A 9402-nucleotide genomic window follows, 5' to 3' on the forward strand; every position below is an offset into this window, starting at 1 on the left:
ATGACTATGAGATTATGCAACTCCCATTTGCCGGAGGAACACTTTGTGTGCTACCAAACGTCACAACATAAATGGGTGATTATAAAGGTGCTCTACAGGTGTCTCCAAAGGTACATGTTGGGTTGGCGTATTTCGAGATTAGGATTTGTCACTCCGATTGTCGGAAAGGTATCTCTGGGCCCTCTCGGTAATGCACATCACATAAGCCTTGCAAGCATTGCAACTAATGAGTTAGTTGCGAGATGATGTATTACGGAACGAGTAAAGAGACTTGCCGGTAACGAGATTGAACTAGGTATTGAGATACCGACGATCGAATCTCGGGCAAGTAACATACCGATGACAAAGGGAACAACGTATGTTGTTATGCGGTCTGGCCGATAAAGATCTTCGTAGAATATGTAGGAGCCAATATGAGCATCCAGGTTCCGCTATTGGTTATTGACCGGAGACGTGTCTCGTTCATGTCTACATTGTTCTCGAACCCGTAGGGTCCGCACGCTTAAGGTTTCGATGATAGTTATATTATGAGTTTATGAATTTTGATGTATCGAAGTTAGTTCGGAGTCCCGGATGTGATCACGGACATGACGAGGAGTCTCGAAATGGTCGAGACATAAAGATTGATATATTGGACGGCTATATTCGGACACCGGAAGTGTTCCGGATGATTTCGGAGAAAACCGGAGAGCCGGAGGGTTACCGGAACCCTCCCGGGAGAAGTAATGGGCCATATGGGCCTTAGTGGAGAAAGAGAGGGGCAGCCAAAGGTGGGCCGCGCGCCTCCTCCCCCCTGGTCCGAATTGGACTAGGAGAGGGGGGCGGCGCCCCCCCTTTCCCTCTCCCTCCCCACTTCTTTCCCCCTCCTAGTAGGAGTACTCCTACTAGGAGAGGACTCCTCCTTGGCGCGCCATAGTGGCCGGCCGGCCTCCTCCCCTTGATCCTTTATATACGGGGGCAGGGGGCACCCCTTGACACACAAGTTGATCCACGTGATCATATTCTTAGCCGTGTGCGGTGCCCCCTTCCACCATAGTCCTCGATAATATTGTAGCGGTGCTTAGGCGAAGCCCTGCGATGATAGTGCATCAAGATTGTCACCATGCTGTCGTGCTGACGGAACTCTTCCCCGGCACTTTGCTGGATCGGAGTCCGGGGATCGTCATCGAGCTGAACGTGTGCTAGAACTCGGAGGTGCCGTAGTTTCGGTGCTTGATCGGTCGGGCCGTGGAGACGTACGACTACATCAACCAAACGCTTCCGTTGTCGATCTACAAGGGTACGTAGATCACACTCTCCCCTCTCGTTGCTATGCATCATCATGATCTTGCGTGTGCGTGGGAGAATTTTTGAAATTACTACGTTCCCCAACAGTGGTATCAGAGCCTAGGTTTTATATGTTGACGTTATATGCACGAGTAGAACACAAGTAAGTTGTGGGCGATATAAGTCATACTGCTTACCAGCATGTCATACTTTGGTTCGGCGGTATTGTTGGACGAAGCGGCCCGGACCGACATTACGCGTACGCTTACGCGAGACCGGTTCTCCCGACGTGCTTTGCACATAGGTGGCTTGCGGGTGACAGTTTCTCCAACTTTAGTTGAACCGAGTGTGGCTACGCCCGGTCCTTGCGAAGGTTAAAACAACACCAACTTGACAAACTATCGTTGTGGTTTTGATGCGTAGGTAAGATTGGTTCTTGCTTAAGCCCGTAGCAGCCACGTAAAACTTGCAACAATAAAGTAGAGGACGTCTAACTTGTTTTTGCAGGGCATGTTGTGATGTGATATGGTCAAGACATGATACTAAATTTTATTGTATGAGATGATCATGTTTTGTAACCGAGTTATCGGCAACTGGCAGGAACCATATGGTTGTCGCTTTATTGTATGCAATGCAATCGCGCTGTAATGCTTTACTTTATCACTAAGCGGTAGCGATAGTCGTGGAAGCATAAGATTGGCGAGACGACAACAATGCTACGATGGAGATCAAGCTGTCGCACCGGTGACGATGGTGATCACGACGGTGCTTCGAAGATGGAGATCTCAAGCACAAGATGATGATGGCCATATCATATCATTTATATTGATTGCATGTGATGTTTATCTTTTATGCATCTTATCTTGCTTTGATTAACGGTAGCATTATAAGATGATCTCTCACTAATTATCAAGAAGTGTTCTCCCTGAGTATGCACCGTTGCGAAAGCTCTTCGTGCTGAGACACCACGTGATGATCGGGTGTGATAGGTTCTACGTTCAAATACAACGGGTGCAAAACAGTTGCACACGCGGAATACTCAGGTTATACTTGACGAGCCAAGCATATACAGATATGGCCTCGGAACACGGAGACCGAAAGGTCGAGTGTGAATCATATAGTAGATATGATCAACATAGTGATGTTCACCAATGAAACTACTCCATCTCACGTGATGATCGGACATGGTTTAGTTGATTTGGATCACGTAATCACTTAGAGGATTAGAGGGATGTCTATCTATGTGGGAGTTCTTTAAGTAAATTAATTGAACCTAAATTTATCATGAAACTTAGTACCTGATAGTATCTTGCTTGTTTATGCTTGATTGTAGATAGATGGCTCGTGCTGTTGTTCCGTTGAATTTTAATGCGTTCCTTGAGAAAGCAAAGTTGAAAGATGATGGTAGCAATTACACGGACTGGGTCCGTAACTTGAGGATTATCCTCATTGCTGCACAGAAGAATTACGTCCTGGAAGCACCGCTGGGTGCCAGGCCTGCTGCTGGAGCAACACCAGATGTTATGAACGTCTGGCAGAGCAAAGCTGATGACTACTCGATAGTTCAGTGTGCCATGCTTTACGGCTTAGAATCGGGACTTCAACGATGTTTTGAACGTCATGGAGCATATGAGATGTTCCAGGAGTTGAAGTTAATATTTCAAGCAAATGCCCGGATTGAGAGATATGAAGTCTCCAATAAGTTCTATAGTTGCAAGATGGAGGAGAACAGTTCTGTCAGTGAGCATATACTCAAAATGTCTGGGTATAATAATCACTTGATTCAATTGGGAGTTAATCTTCCAGATGATTGCGTCATTGACAGAATTCTCCAATCACTGCCACCGAGCTACAAGAGCTTCGTGATGAACTATAATATGCAAGGGATGAATAAGACTATTCCCGAGCTCTTCGCAATGCTGAAAGCTGCGGAGGTAGAAATCAAGAAGGAGCATCAAGTGTTGATGGTCAAAAAGACCACTAGTTTCAAGAAAAAGGGCAAAGGGAAGAAGAAGGGGAACTACAAAAAGAACGGCAAGCAAATTGCTACTCAAGAGAAGAAACCCAAACCTGGACCTAAGCCTGAAACTGAGTGCTTCTACTGCAAGCAGACTAGTCACTGGAAGCGGAACTGCCCCAAGTATTTGGCGGATAAGAAGGATGGCAAGGTGAACAAAGGTATATGTGATATACATGTTATTGATGTGTACCTTACTAATGCTCACAGTAGCACGTGGGTATTTGATACTGGTTCTGTTGCTAATATTTGCAACTCGAAACAGGGACTACGGATTAAGCGAAGATTGGCTAAGGACGAGGTGACGATGCGCGTGGGAAACGGTTCCAAAGTCGATGTGATCGTAGTCGGCACGCTACCTCTACATCTACCTTCGGGATTAATATTAGACCTAAATAATTGTTATTTGGTGCCAGCGTTAAGCATGAACATTATATCTGGATCTTGTTTGATGCGAGACAGTTATTCATTTAAATCTGAGAATAATGGTTGTTCTATTTATATGAGTAATATCTTTTATGGTCATGCACCCTTAAAGAGTGGTCTATTTTTGTTGAATCTCGATAGTAGTGACACACATATTCATAGTGTTGAAGCCAAAAGATCCAGCGTTGATAATGATAGTGCAACTTATTTGTGGCACTGCTGTTTAGGTCATATTGGTGTAAAGCGCATGAAGAAACTCCATACTGATGGACTTTTGGAACCACTTGATTATGAATCACTTGGTACTTGCGAACCGTGCCTCATGGGCAAGATGACTAAAACACCGTTCTCCGGTACTATGGAGAGAGCAACAGATTTGTTGGAAATCATACATACAGATGTATGTGGTCCGATGAATATTGAGGCTCGTGGCGGATATCGTTATTTTCTCACCTTCACAGATGACTTAAGCAGATATGGGTATATCTACTTAATGAAACATAATTCTGAAACGTTTGAAAAGTTCAAAGAATTTCAGAGTGAAGTTGAAAATCATCGTAACAAGAAAAATAAAGTTTCTACGATCTGATCGTGGAGGAGAATATTTGAGTTACGAGTTTGGTGTACATTTGAAAAATTGTGGAATAGTTTCGCAACTCACGCCACCCGGAACACCACAGCGTAATGGTGTGTCCGAACGTCGTAATCATACTTTACTAGATATGGTGCGATCTATGATGTCTCTTCCTGATTTACCGCTATCGTTTTGGGGTTATGCTTTGGAGACGGCCGCATTCACGTTAAATAGGGCACCATCAAAATCCGTTGAGACGACGCCTTATGAACTATGGTTTAGCAAGAAACCAAAGTTGTCGTTTCTGAAAGTTTGGGGCTGCGATGCTTATGTGAAAAAGCTTCAACCTGATAAGCTCGAACCCAAATCGGAGAAATGTGTCTTCATAGGATATCCAAAGGAGACTATTGGATACACCTTCTATCACAGATCTGAAGGCAAGACTTTTGTTGCTAAGTTCGGAAACTTTCTGGAGAAGTAGTTTCTCTCGAAAGAAGTGAGTGGGAGTAAAGTAGAACTTGACGAGGTAACTGTACCTACTCCCTTATTGGAAAGTAGTACATCACAAAATCCTGTTTCTGTGACACCTACACCAGTTAGTGAGGAAGCTAATGATGATGATCATGAAACTTCAGAACAAGATACTACTGAACCTCGTAGATCAACCAGAGTGAGATCCGCGCCAGAGTGGTACGGTAATCCTGTTCTGGAAGTCATGCTACTAGATCATGATGAACCTACGAACTATGAAGAAGCGATGGTGAGCCCAGATTCCGCAAAATGGCTTGAAGCCATGAAATCTGAGATGGGATCCATGTATGAGAACAAAGTATGGACTTTGGTTGACTTGCCCGATGATCGGCAAGCAATTGAGAATAAATGGATCTTCAAGAAGAAGACTGACGCTGACGGTAATATTACTGTCTACAAAGCTCGACTTGTCGCAAAAGGTTTTCGGCAAGTTCAAGGAATTGACTACGATGAGACCTTCTCACCCGTAGCGATGCTTAAGTCTGTCCGAATCATGTTAGCAATTGTCGCATTTTATGATTATGAAATTTGGCAGATGGATGTCAAAACTGCATTCCTGAATGGATTTCTGGAAGAAGAGTTGTATATGATGCAACCAGAAGGTTTTGTCGATCCAAAGGGAGCTAACAAAGTGTGCAAGCTCCAGCGATCCATTTATGGACTGGTGCAAGCCTCTCGGAGTTGGAATAAACGCTTTGATAGTGTGATCAAAGCATTTGGTTTTATACAGACTTTTGGAGAAGCCTGTATTTACAAGAAAGTGAGTGGGAGCTCTATAGCATTTCTGATATTATATGTGGATGACATATTACTAATTGGAAATGATATAGAATTTCTGGATAGCATAAAGGGATACTTGAATAAGAGTTTTTCAATGAAAGACCTCGGTGAAGTTGCTTACATATTAGGCATTAAGATCTATAGAGATAGATCAAGACGCTTAATTGGACTTTCACAAAGCACATACCTTGACAAAGTTTTGAAGAAGTTCAAAATGGATCAAGCAAAGAAAGGGTTCTTGCCTGTGTTACAAGGTGTGAAATTGAGTAAGACTCAATGCCCGACCACTGCAGAAGATAGAGAGAAAATGAAAGATGTTCCCTATGCTTCAGCCATAGGCTCTATCATGTATGCAATGCTGTGTACCAGACCTGACGTGTGCCTTGCCATAAGTCTAGCAGGGAGGTACCAAAGTGATCCAGGAGTGGATCACTGGACAGCGGTCAAGAACATCCTGAAATACCTGAAAAGGACTAAGGATATGTTTCTCATATATGGAGGTGACAAAGAGCTCATCGTAAAAGGTTACGTTGATGCAAGCTTTGACACTGATCCGGACGATTCTAAATCTTAAACCGGATACGTGTTTACATTAAACGGTGGAGCTGTCAGTTGGTGCAGTTCTAAACAAAGCGTTGTAGCGGGATCTACATGTGAAGCGGAGTACATAGCTGCTTCGGAAGCAGCAAATGAAGGAGTCTGGATGAAGGAGTTCATATCCGATCTAGGTGTCATACCTAGTGCATCGGGTCCAATGAAAATCTTTTGTGACAATACTGGTGCAATTGCCTTGGCAAAGGAATCCAGATTTCACAAGAGAACCAAGCACATCAAGAGACGCTTCAATTCCATCCGGGATCTAGTCCAGGTGGGAGACATAGAGATTTGCAAGATACATACGGATCTGAATGTTGCAGACCCGTTGACTAAGCCTCTTCCACGAGCAAAACATGATCAGCACCAAGGCTCCAAGGGTGTTAGAATCATTACTGTGTAATCTAGATTATTAACTCTAGTGCAAGTGGGAGACTGAAGGAAATATGCCCTAGAGGCAATAATAAAGTTATTATTTATTTCCTTATATCATGATAAATGTTTATTATTCATGCTAGAATTGTATTAATCGGAAACATAATACATGTGTGAATACATAGACAAACAAAGTGTCACTAGTATGCCTCTACTTGACTAGCTCGTTAATCAAAGATGGTTATGTTTCCTAACCATGAACAAGGAGTTGTTATTTGATTAACGGGATCACATCATTAGGTGAATGATCTGATTGACATGACCCATTCCATTAGCTTAGCACCCGATCGTTTAGTATGTTGCTATTGCTTTCTTCATGACTTATACATGTTCCTATGACTATGAGATTATACAACTCCCATTTGCCGGAGGAACACTTTGCGTGCTACCAAACGTCACAACGTAAATGGGTGATTATAAAGGTGCTCTACAGGTGTCTCCAAAGGTACATGTTGGGTTGGCATATTTCGAGATAAGGATTTGTCACTCCGATTGTCGGAGAGGTATCTCTGGGCCCTCTCGGTAATGCACATCACATAAGCCTTGCAAGCATTACAACTAATGAGTTAGTTGCGAGATGATGTATTACGGAACGAGTAAAGAGACTTGCCGGTAACGAGATTGAACTAGGTATTGAGATACCGACGATCGAATCTCGGGCAAGTAACATACCGATGACAAAGGGAACAACGTATGTTGTTATGCGGTCTGACCGATAAAGATCTTCGTAGAATATGTAGGAGCCAATATGAGCATCCAGGTTCCGCTATTGGTTATTGCCCGGAGACGTGTCTTGGTCATGTCTACATTGTTCTCAAACCCGTAGGGTCCGCACGCTTAAGGTTTCGATGACAGTTATATTATGAGTTTATGAGTTTTGATGTACCGAAGTTAGTTCGGAGTCCCGGATGTGATCACGGACATGACGAGGAGTCTTGAAATGGTCGAGACATAAAGATTGATATATTAACGGCTATATTCGGACACCGGAAGTGTTCCGGGTGATTTCGGAGAAAACCGGAGAGCCGGAGGGTTACCGGAACCCCCCCGGGAGAAGTAATGGGCCATATGGGCCTTAGTGGAGAGAGAGAGGGGCGGCCAAAGGTGGGCCGCGTGCCTCCTCCCCCCTGGTCCGAATTGGACTAGGAGAGGGGGGCGGCGCCCCCCCTTTCCCTCTCCCTCCCCACTTCTTTCCCCCTCCTAGTAGGAGTCCTACTCCTACTAGGAGGAGGACTCCTCCTTGGCGCGCCATAGTGGCCGGCCGGCCTCCTCCCCTTGATCCTTTATATACGGGGGCAGGGGGCACCCCTTGACACACAAGTTGATCCACGTGATCATATTCTTAGCCGTGCGCGGTGCCCCCTTCCACCATAGTCCTCGATAATATTGTAGCGGTGCTTAGGCGAAGCCCTGCGACGATAGTGCATCAAGATCGTCACCACGCCGTCGTGCTGACGGAACTCTTCCCCGACACTTTGCTGGATCGGAGTCCGGGGATCGTCATCGAGCTGAACGTGTGCTAGAATTCGGAGGTGCCGTAGTTTCGGTGCTTGATCGGTCGGGCCGTGGAGACGTATGACTACATCAACCAAACGCTTCCGTTGTCGATCTACAAGGGTACGTAGATCACACTCTCCCCTCTCGTTTCTATGCATCACCATGATCTTCTGTGTGCGTAGGAGAATTTTTGAAATTACTACGTTCCCCAACAGTTACAACCAACAGCAGCAATGGTCAGGTTACCAAAGCAACCCAAACAGTTGAGTAATGGGCAATACCATGTCTTTACCACTAGCTTGGACAAGCGAGACCGGAAGGTTCAGAGGCGGGCAGTCAACTCTGTTGAACCGACACACCCCGTTATCTACGTTGGTCTGAACAGCCAATCATATGGAGCAGAGAGGATCACCCACTCCAGGTCGATAATCCGGGTCAGTTGGCTCTGGTGGTGGCACCTCAGGTGGGAGTTTATAAGTTCACCAAGGTGCTCATGGATGGAGGGAGCAGCATTAACATCCTATACTATGAGACCTTCCATCGTATGGGACTAACAGATAAGAATCCCAAACCGTCCAATACAGTATTCCACGGTGTAGTGCCTGGCAGATCAGCATATCCCGTTGGTAAGATAGCTCTTGAAGTGGCCTTTGGGGATGATCATGATTCCAGGTTGAAAACATTAACGTTTGAAGTGGTAAAAATCCAAAGTCCATATCATGCCCTGTTTGGGCGTCCGGCATACGCCAAGTTTATGGCTCGGCCCTGTTATGTGTATTTGCAGCTCAAGATGCTGGGTCACAAGGGGACAATAACGGTTCACGGAAGCCGCAAAATCGCTTTGGAATGCGAGGAAGGAGATGCGGCTTAGGCAGAGTCGGTTTGTGCCACCGAGGAGTTGAAGTACTATAAAAACAATGTTGATCCGGCGGACATGACTCCGTTGAAGAAGCCAACTATGGAGCATGATCCGGCCCTGAAGTTCAAATTGGCAGCAGAAACTAAGCTTGTTGACTTCGTACCTGGCGACTCGTCCAAGCAGTTCAGCATTAGTGCCAACTTGGATTCGAAATAGGAAAGCGCGCTCATCGAGTTCATCCGTGAGAACCGGGACATTTTTGCATGGAAGCCCTCTGACATGCCAGGTGTACCGAGGGAACTCGCTGAGCACACACTTAATGTGGATCCTAAGTACAAACCGGTGAAACAGTTCCTCCGCCGGTTTAACGAAGAAAGACGCAAGGCGATTGGAGAAGAGGTAGCCAGGCTCTTAGCAGCTGGT

Source organism: Triticum urartu, chromosome 7A (assembly GCF_056163025.1).
Source record: "Triticum urartu cultivar PI428250 chromosome 7A, HENAU_Tu73, whole genome shotgun sequence".
Classification (NCBI taxonomy): Eukaryota; Viridiplantae; Streptophyta; class Magnoliopsida; order Poales; family Poaceae; genus Triticum; species Triticum urartu.